Source organism: Phocoena sinus, chromosome 2, assembly GCF_008692025.1.
Source record: "Phocoena sinus isolate mPhoSin1 chromosome 2, mPhoSin1.pri, whole genome shotgun sequence".
Classification (NCBI taxonomy): domain Eukaryota; kingdom Metazoa; phylum Chordata; class Mammalia; order Artiodactyla; family Phocoenidae; genus Phocoena; species Phocoena sinus.
Genome location: NC_045764.1, coordinates 55,662,357 through 55,672,412, shown reverse-complemented (window position 1 = coordinate 55,672,412; position 10,056 = coordinate 55,662,357).

Here is a 10,056-nt window from a genome sequence, read left to right as displayed (position 1 = left end):
TGGGTGCTGGTTTTGAGATTGAGATCTCTGGGAGATTTTTGCCATTTGATATTATGTGGTACTGGGAGGTCTCTTGTGGACCAGTGTCCTGAAGTTGGCTCTCCCACCTCAGAGGCGCTGCACTAACTTCCGGCTGCAGCACCAAGAGACTTTCATCCACACGGCTCAGAAGTAAAAGGAGAAAAAGTAGAAAGAAAGAATTAGTAGAAGTAGAAAGAAAGAAAAAAAAAAAGAAAGGATGGAGGGAGGGAGGGAGGAAGGAAGCAAGGAGGGAAGGAAGGAAAAAAAGAAAGAAAGTCAATAAAGTAAAATAAAATAATGTAAGATAAAATATGATAAAGTTATTAAAATAAAAATAATTATTAAGAGGAAAAAAAACCAAAAAACAAGAAAATGGATGGATAGAACCCTGGAACAAATGGTGGAAACAAAGCTATAGAGGCAAAATCTCACACAGAAGCATACGCATGCACACGCACAAAAAGAGGAAAAGGGGAAAAAATCATAAATCTTGCTCTCAATGTCCAGCTCCTCAATTTGGGATGATTTGTTGTCTAAAGGAGGGAGGGAAGGAAAGAAAGAACGAAGATAAAGTAAAATAAAATAAAGTTATTAAAATAAGAAATAATTATTAAGAAAAAAGTTAAAAAAAAAAAACGGATGGATAAAGCCCTCGGACAAATGGTGGAAGCAAAGCTATACAGACAAAATCTCACACAGAAGCATACACGTGCACACTCACAAGAAAAGGAAAAGGGGAAAAAATAATAAATCTTGCTTTCAAAGTCCACCTCCTTAATTTGGGATGATTTGTTGTCTATTCATGTATTCCACAGATGCAGGGTACGTCAAGTTGATTGTGGAGCATTAATCCGCTGCTTCTGAGGCTGTTGGGAGAGATTTTCCTTTCTCTTCTTTGTTCTCACAGCTCCCAGGGGCTCAGCTTTGGATTTGGCCCCGCCTGTGCGTGTAGGTCACCAGGAGTCGTCTGTTCTTTGCTCAGACAGGATGGGGTTAAAGGAGCCGCTGATTTGGAGGCTCTGGCTCACTCAGGCCGGGGATAGAGAGGGTCACGGAGTGCAGGGTGAACCTGCGATGGCAGAGGCCAGTGTGACATTGCACCAGCCTGAGGCGCGCCATGCATTCTCCCGGGGGAGTTGTCCCTGGATCATGGGACCCTTGCAGTGGCGGGCTGCACAGGCTCCTTGGAAGGGGGGTGTGGATAGTGACCTGTGCTCTCACACAGGCTTCTTGGTGGTGGCAGCAGCAGCCTTAGCATCTCATGTCTGTCTCTGGGGTCCGTGCTTTTAGCCGCGGCTCACGCCCGTCTCTGGAGCTTCTTTAATCAGCGCGCTGAATCCCCTCTCCTCGCGCACCACGAAACAAAGAGGGAAGAAAAAGTCTCTTGGCTCTTCGGCAGGTCCAGACTTTTCCCCGGACTTGCTCCCCACCAGCCGTGGTGCACTAACCCCCTTCAGGCTGTGTTCACGCTGCCAACCCCAGTCCTCTCCCAGCGCTCTGACCAAAGCCCAAGCCTCAGCTCCCAGCACCACCCGCTGCGGCTGGTGAGCAGAGAAGCCTCTCAGGTTGGTGAGTGTCGGTCGGCACCGATCCTCTGTATGGGAAACTCTCCGCTTTGCCGTCTGCACCCCTGTTGCTGTGCTCTCCTCTGCGGCTCTGTAGCTACCCCCCTCCACCACCCGCAGTCTCCGTCCATGAAGGGGTTTCCTAGTGTGTGGACACTTTTCCTCCTTCACACCTCCATCCCACTGGTGCAGGTCCCATTCCTATCCTTTTACCTCTGTTTATTCTTTTTTCTTTTGCCCTACCCAGGTATGTGGGTGATTTCTTGCCTTTTGGGAGGTCTGAGGTTTTCTGTTAGCATTCAGTAGGTGTTCTGTAGGAGTTGTTCCACGTGTAGATGTATTTCTGGTGTAACTGTGGGGAGGAAGGTGATCTCCACGTCTTAATCTTCCACCATCTTCCCAGAAGTCCTCCCATACTGTTCTGATTACTGTAGCTTTGTAGTATAGTCTGAAGTCAGGGAGCCTGATTCCTCCAGCTCCATTTTTTGTTCTCAAGATTGCTTTGGCTATTTGGTATCTTTTGTGTTTCCATAAAAACTGGGAATTTTTTTGTTCTAGTTCTGTGAAAAATGCCAGTGGTAGTTTGATAGGGATTTCATTGAATCTGTAGATAGCTTTAGATAGTATAGTCATTTTCACAATGTTGATTCTTCCAATACAGGAACATGGTATATTTCTCCATCTATTTGTGTCATCCTTAATTTATTTCAGCAGTGTCTTATAATTTTCTACATACAGATCTTTTATCTCCTTAGGTAGGTTTATTCCTAGATATTTTATTCTTTTTGTTGCAATGGGAAATGAGAGTGTTTTCTTAATTTTATTTTCAGATTTTCATCATTAGTGTATAGGAATGCAAGAGATTTCTGTGCATTAATTTTGTATCCTGCTACTTTACCAAATTAATTGAGTAGTGCTAGTAGTTTTCTGGTAGCATCTTTAGGATCTTTATGTATAGAATCATGTCATCTGCAAACAGTGACAGCTTTACTCTTTTTTTCCAGTTGGGATTCTTTTTATTTCTTTTTCTTCTCTGATTGCTGTGGCTAAAATTTCCAAAACTATGTTGAATAATAGTGGTGAAAGTGGACAAACTTGTCTTGTTCCTGATTTTAGTGGAAATAGTTTCAGTTTTTCACCATTGAGGATGATGTTGGCTGTGGGTTTGTCATATATGGCCTTTATTATGTTGAGGTAAGTTCCCCCTAAGCCTACTTTCTGGAGGGTTTTTATCATAAATGGGTGCTGAAATTTTTTTGAAAGCTTTCTCTGCATTTGTTGAGATGAATATATGTTTCTTTTTTCTTCAATTTGTTAATATGGTGTATCACCTTGGTTGACTTGCATATGTTAAAGAATCCTTGCATTCCTGGGATAAACCCCACTTGATCGTGGTGTATGTTCCTTTTAATATGCTGTTGGATTCTGTTTGCTAGTATTATTTTGAGGGTTTTTTCATCTGTGTTCATCAGTGATACTGGCCTGTAGTTTTCTTTCTTTGTGACATCTTTGTCTGGTTTTCATGTCAGGGTGATGGTGGCCTCGTAGAATGAGTTTGGGAGTGTTCCTCCCTCTGCTATATTTTGGAAGAGTTTGAGAAGGATAGGTGTAAGCTCTTCTTTAAATGTTTGATAGAATTCGCTGGTGAAGCCATCTGGTCCTGGTCTTTTGTTTGTTGGAAGATTTTTAATCACAGTTTCAATTTCAGTGCTTGTGATTAGTCTGTTCATATTTTCTATTTCTTCCTCGTTCAGTCTCGGAAGGTTGTGCTTTACAAAGGTATTGTCCATTTCTTCCAAATTGTCTGTTTTATTGGCATATAATTGCTTGTAGTAATCTCTCATGATCCTTTGTATTTCTGCAGTGTCAGTTCTTACTTCTCCTTTTTTATTTCTAATTCTGTTGATTTGAGTCTTCTCCCTTTTTTTCTGGATGACTCTGGCTAATGGTCTATCAATTTTGTTTATCTTCTCAAACAACCGGCTTTTAGTTTTATTGATCTTTGTTATCATTTCCTTCATTTCTTTTTCATTTATTTCTGATCTGATCTTTATGATTTCTTTCATTCTGCCTACATTTGGGTTTTTTTTATTGTTGCTGTTCTTTCTCTAATAGCTTTAGGTGTAAGGTTAGATTGTTTATTTGAGATGTTTCTTGTTTCTTAAGGTAGAATTGCATTGCTATAAACTTCCCTCTTAGAACTGCTTTTGCTCCATCCCATATGTTGTGGGTCATCGTGTTTTCACTGTCATTTGTTTCTAGGTATTTTTTAATTTTGTCTTTGACTTCTTCAGTGATCTCTTGGTTATTTCGTAGTGTATTGTTTAGCCTCAATGTGTTTGTATTTTTTACAGAATTTTTCCTGTAATTGATATCTAGTCTCATAGCACTGTGGTCAGAAAAAATACTTGATATAATTTCAATTTTCTTAAACTTACCAGGGCTTGATTTGTGACCCAAGATACGATCTATCCTGGAGAATGCTCCATGAGCTCTTGAGAAGAATGTGTATTTTGTTATTTTTGGATGGACTGCCCTAGAAATATCAATTAATTCCATATTGTTTAATGTATCTCTTAAAGGTTGTGTTTCCTCATTTATTTTCATTTTGGATATTCTATCCATTGGTGAAAGTGGGGAGTTAAAGTCCCCTACTATGATTGTGTTATTGTCGATTTCCCCTTTTATGGCTGTTAGTATTTGCCTTATGTATTGTGGTGCTCCTATGTTGGGTGCATGATTGTTAACAATTGTTATATTTTCTTCTTGGATTGATACCTTGATCATTATTTAGTGTCCTTCTTTTTCTCTTGTAATAGTCTTTGTTTAAAGTCTATTTTGTCTGATATGAGAATTGCTACTCCAGCTTTCTTTTGGTTTCCATTTGCATGAAATATCTTTTTCCATCCCTTCTCTTTCAGTCTGTATGTATCCCTAGGTCTGAAGTGGGTCTCTTGTAGACAGCTTATATACGGGTCTTGCTTTTGTATCCATTCAGCCAATCTATGTCTTTTGGTTGGAGCATATAATCCATTTACATTTAAGATACTTATTGATATGTATGTTCCTATTACCATTTTATTAATTGTTTTGAGTTTATCTTTGTTGGTCTTTTCCTTCTCTTGTGTTTCTTGCCTAGAAAAGTTCCTTTAGCATTTGTTGTAAAGCTGGTTTGGTGGTGCTGAATTCTCTTAGCTTTTTCTTGCCTGGAAGGGTTTTAATTTATCTGTCAAATCTGAATGAGATCCTTGCTGGGTAGAGTAATCTTGATTGTAGATTTTCCTCCTTCTTCACTTTAAATATTTCCTACCACTCCCGTCTGGCTTGCAGATTTTCTGCTGAAATATCAGCTGTTAACCTTATGGGGAGTCACTTCTGTGTTATTTGTTGTTTTTCCCTTGATGCTTTTAATATTTTTTCTTTGTGTTATTTTTTGATACTTTGATTAATATGTGTCTTGGCATGTTTCTGCTTGGATTTATCTTGTATGGGACTCTCTGTGCTTCCTGGATATGATTAACTATTTCTTTTCCCATTTAGGGAAGTTTTCAACTATATTGTCTTCAAATATTTTTTCAGTTCCTTTCTTTTTCTCTTCTCCTTCTGGGATCCCTATTATTCGAATATTGGTGCATTTAATGTTGTCCCAGAAGTCTCTGAGACTGTCCTCTATTCTTTTCATTCTTTTTTCTTTATTCTGCTCTGCAGTAGTTATTTCCAATATCTTACCTTCCAGGTCACTTATCTGTTTTTCTGCCTCACTTATTCTCTTATTGATCCCTTGTAGAGAATTTTTAATTTCATGTATTATGCTGTTCATCACTGTTTGTTTGCTCTTTTGTTCTTCTAGGTCATTGTTAAACCTTTCTTGTTTTATCTCCCTTCTATTTTCAAGATTTTGGATCATCTTTACTAGCATTATTCTGAATTCTTTTTCAGGAAGACTGCCTATTTCCTCTTCATTTGTTAGGTCTGGTGGGTTTTTGCCTTGTTCCTTCATCTGCTGTGTGTTCTTCTGTCTTCTCATTTGGCTTAACTTACTGTGTTTGGGATCTCTTTTTACAGGCTGCAGGTTCCTGTTGTTTTTGGTGTCTGTCCCCAGTGGCTAAGTTTGGCTCAGTGCACTGTGTTGGCTTCCTGGTGGAGGGGACTAATGCCTGTGTTCTCGTGGATGAGGCTGTATCTTGCCTTTGTGGTGGGCAGGTCCACGTCTTGTGGTGTGTTTTGGGGTGTCTGTGACCTTATTATGATTTTAGGAAGCCTCTGCTAATGGATGGGATTGTGTTCCTGTTTGCTAGTTGTTTGTCATAGGGTGTCCAGCACTGTAGTTTGCTGGATGTTGAGTGGAGCTGGGTCTTGGTGTTGAGATGGAGATCTCTGGGAGATTTTTGTCATTTGATATTACATGGGGCTGGGAGGTCTCTTGTGGACCAGTGTCCTGAACTTGGCTCTCCCACCTCAGGGGCACAGCCCTGCTGCCTGGTTGTAGCACCAAGAGCCTGTCATCCACATGGCTCAGAATAAAAGTGAGAAAATAGAAAGGAAGAAAGAAAGAAAGAAAGAAAGAAAGAAAGAAAGAAAGGAAGGAAGGAAGAAAGAAAGAGTAAGGTAAGTAAAATAAAATTATTAAAATAAAAAATAATTATTAAAAAAATTTTAAGTAATAAAAAAATTAAAGAAAATTTTAAAATAAGAAAGAAAGAAGAGAGCAACCAAAACAAGAAACAAATCCACCAATGATAACAAGTGTTAAAAAGTATACTAAAAAATAATAATAATACAGACAGACAGAACCCTAGGACAAATGGTAAAAGCGAAGCTATACAGACAAAATCACACAAAGAAGCATACACAAACACACTCAGAAAAACACAAAAAGGGAAAAATATTATATATGTATATATCATTGCTCCCAAAGTCCACCTCCTCAATTTGGGATGACTAGTTGTCTATTCAGGTATTCCACAGATGCAGGGTATCTCAAGTTGATTGTGGAGTTTTAATCCACTGCTCCTGAGGCTGCTGGAAGATATTTCCCTTTCTCTTCTTTGTTCGCACAGCTCCTGGGGTTCAGCTTTGGATTTGGCCCCGCCTCTGCATGTACGTCTTCTGAGGGCGTCTGTTCTTTGCTCAGACAAGACAGGGTTAAAGGAGCAGCTGCCTTGGGGGCTCTGGCTCCCTCAGACCTGGGGGAGGGAGGGGTATGGAGTGCAGGATGAGCCTGCTGCAGCAGAGGCCAGCGTGACTTTGCACCAGCCTTCGGCATGCCGTGTGTTCTCCCGGGGAAGTTGTCCCTGGATCACGGGACCCTGGCAGTGGTGGGCTGCACAGGCTCCCAGAAGGGGAGGTGTGCATAGTGACCTGTGCTTTCACAAAGGCTTCTTGGTGGCTGCAGCAGCAGCCTTAGCATCTCATTCCCATTTTTGGGGTCCATGCTGAAAGCCATGGCTCACGCCTGTCTCTGGAGCTCCTTTAAGCAGTGCCCTTAATACCCTCTATCAGCACACCAGGAAACAAAGAGGCAAGAAAAAGTCTCTTGCCTCTTCTGCAGCTCCAGACTTTTTCCGGAGCTCCCTCACAGCTAGCTCTGGCACACTAGCTCTTTCTGGCTGTATTCACGCCGCCAACCACAGTCCTTTCCCTGGGATACGGCCAAAGCCAGAGTCTCATCACCCAGCCCACACCTGTCCTGGCGATTGAGCAGACAAGCTTCTCAGGCTGGTGAGTTCTGGTCAGCACTGATCCTCTGTGAGGGAATCTCTCCGCTTTGCCCTCCGCACCCCTGTTGCTGTGCTCTCCTCTGTGGCTCTGTAGCTTCCCCCCTCCACCACCTGCAGTCTTCACCCCTGAAGGGGCTTCCTAGTGTGTGTAAACTTTTCCTCCTTCATAGCTCCCTCCCACTTGTGCAGGTCCCATCTCTACTCTTTTGTCTCTTTTTCCTTTTGCCCTACCCAGGTACGTGGGGAGTTTCTTGCCTTTTGGGAGGTCTGAGGTCTTCTGCCAGCGTTCAGTGAGTGTTCTGTAGGACTTTTTCCACATGTACATGTATTTCTGATGTATCTGTGGGGAAGAAGGTGATCTCCACATCTTACTCTTCTGCCATCTTGAAGCACTCCCCACTATTCATAAGAGATTGTGTAAACTCTACAGCTTAGTTATAGTCCCTAACAAACAGAGGAGGGTTAGACTCTTAGATATTTCTCTAAGAGCTCTGTTAGATCCTAGGCAAGCACAAGCTATGTTAACATCTCAAGTTTCCCTGTTGATAAGTATATAGCATTGCTAGTTAACTATATGGGAGCTTCTCAGTGAACTGAAAATCCCCTTCATGAACCTCTGCTGATTACATGCTTCACCAACTCTGTTTACTTCCTTTCTTATTGACACGATTTCACTAAAGATAATTTGTGACTTCAGTGGCCTCTTTGGTAATCTTATGGTTTTTCCAATGACTCCTCCAAAATATTTCCCTTTCAATCATCACCTCTACTTCTCCTTCACTTTAATACTTTGGATCTTCTCACCAGTTCCCTTAATCCTTTTTATGTGATCCCCTTCAAAGTTCTACCTCCACCAACACTCTGTCCACCAGCCAGGCTGTCCCTTCCCACATCATCCCATCAGGTCTCACAACCACTTGAACTTTAACAACCCACTTTCACCAATGGACAGATCATCCAAAATGAAAACAAATAAGGAAACACAACCTTTAAGAGATACATTAAACAAGATGGACTTAATTGATATTTATAGGACATTCCAACCAAAAACAACAGAATACACTTTCCTCTCAAGTGCTCATGGAACATTTTCCAGGATAAGTCATATATGGGTCACAAATCAAGGCTTGGTAAATTTAAGAAAATTGAAACCCTATCAAGTACCTTTTCCAACCGTAACATGATGTCAATTACAGGAAAAATTCTGTAAAAAATACAAACACATGGTGGCTGAACAGTACAGTACTAAATAACCAAGAGATCACTGAAGAATGCAAAGAGGAAATCAAAAAGTATCTAGAAACAAACGACAATGAAAACAAAATGACCAAAAACCTATGGGATGCAGCAAAAGCAGTTCTAAGAGGGAAGTTTATAGCAATACAATCCTACTTCAAGAAACAAAGAACATCTCAAATAAACAGCCTAACCTTAAACCTAAAGCAATTAGAGAAAGAAGAACAAGAAAACCCTAAAGTTAGCAGAAGGAAAGAAATCATAAAAATCAGATCAGAAATAAATGAAAAAGAAATGAAGGAAACAATAGCAAAGATCAATAACTCTAAAAGCTGGTTCTTTGAGAAGATAAACAAAATTGATAAACCACTAGCCAGACTCATCCAGGAAAAAAGGGAGAAGACTCAAATCAATAGAATTAGAAATGAAAAAGGAGAAGTAACACCTGCCACTGCAGAAATACAAAGGATAATGAGACGTTACTACAAGCAACTATATGCCAATAAAATGCAGAACCTGGAAGAAATGGACAAATTCTTAGAAATGTACAACCTGCCAAGGCTGAACCAGGAAGAAATAGAAAATATGAACAGACGAATCACAAGCACTGAAATTGAAACTGTGATTAAAAATCTTCCAACAAACAAAACCCCAGGACCAGATGGCTTCAGCAAATTCTATCAAACATTTAGAGAAGAGCTAACACCTATCCTTCTCAAACTCTTCCAAAATGTAGCAGAGGGAGGAACACTCCCAAACTCATTCTACGAGGCCATCATCACCCTGATACCAAAACTAGACAAAGATGTCACAAAGAAAGAAAACTACAGGCCAATATCACTGAGGAACATAGATGCAAAAATCCTTAACAAAATACTAGCAAACAGAATCCACCAGCACATTAAAGGGATCATACACCATGATCAAGTGGGGTTTATCCCAGGGATGCAAAGATTCTTCAATGTATGCAAATCAATCAATGTGATACAGCATATTAACAATTTGAAGGAGAAAAACCATATGATCACCCCAACAGATTCAGAAAAATCTTCTGACAAAATCCAACAGCTATTTATGCCAAAAAACCCTCCAGAAAATAGGCATAGAGGGAACTTACCTCAACGTAATAAAGGCCACATATGACAAACCCACAGCCAACATCATTCTCAATGGTGAAAAACTGAAACCTTTTCCAGTAAGATCAGGAACAAGACAAGGTTGCCCACTCTCACCACTATTATTCAACATAGTTTTGGAAGTTTCAGTCACAGCAACCAGAGAGGAAAAAGAAATATAAGGAATCCAAACCGAAAATAAGAAGTAAAGCTGTCACTGTTTGCAGATGACATGATACTAAACATAGAGAATCCTAAAGTTGCTATCAGAAAACTACTAGAGCTAATGAATGAATTTGGTAAAGTAGCAGGATACAAAAGTAATGCACAGAAAGCTCTTGCATTCCTATACACTAGTGATGAAAAATAGGAAAGGGAAACTAAGGAAACACTCCCATT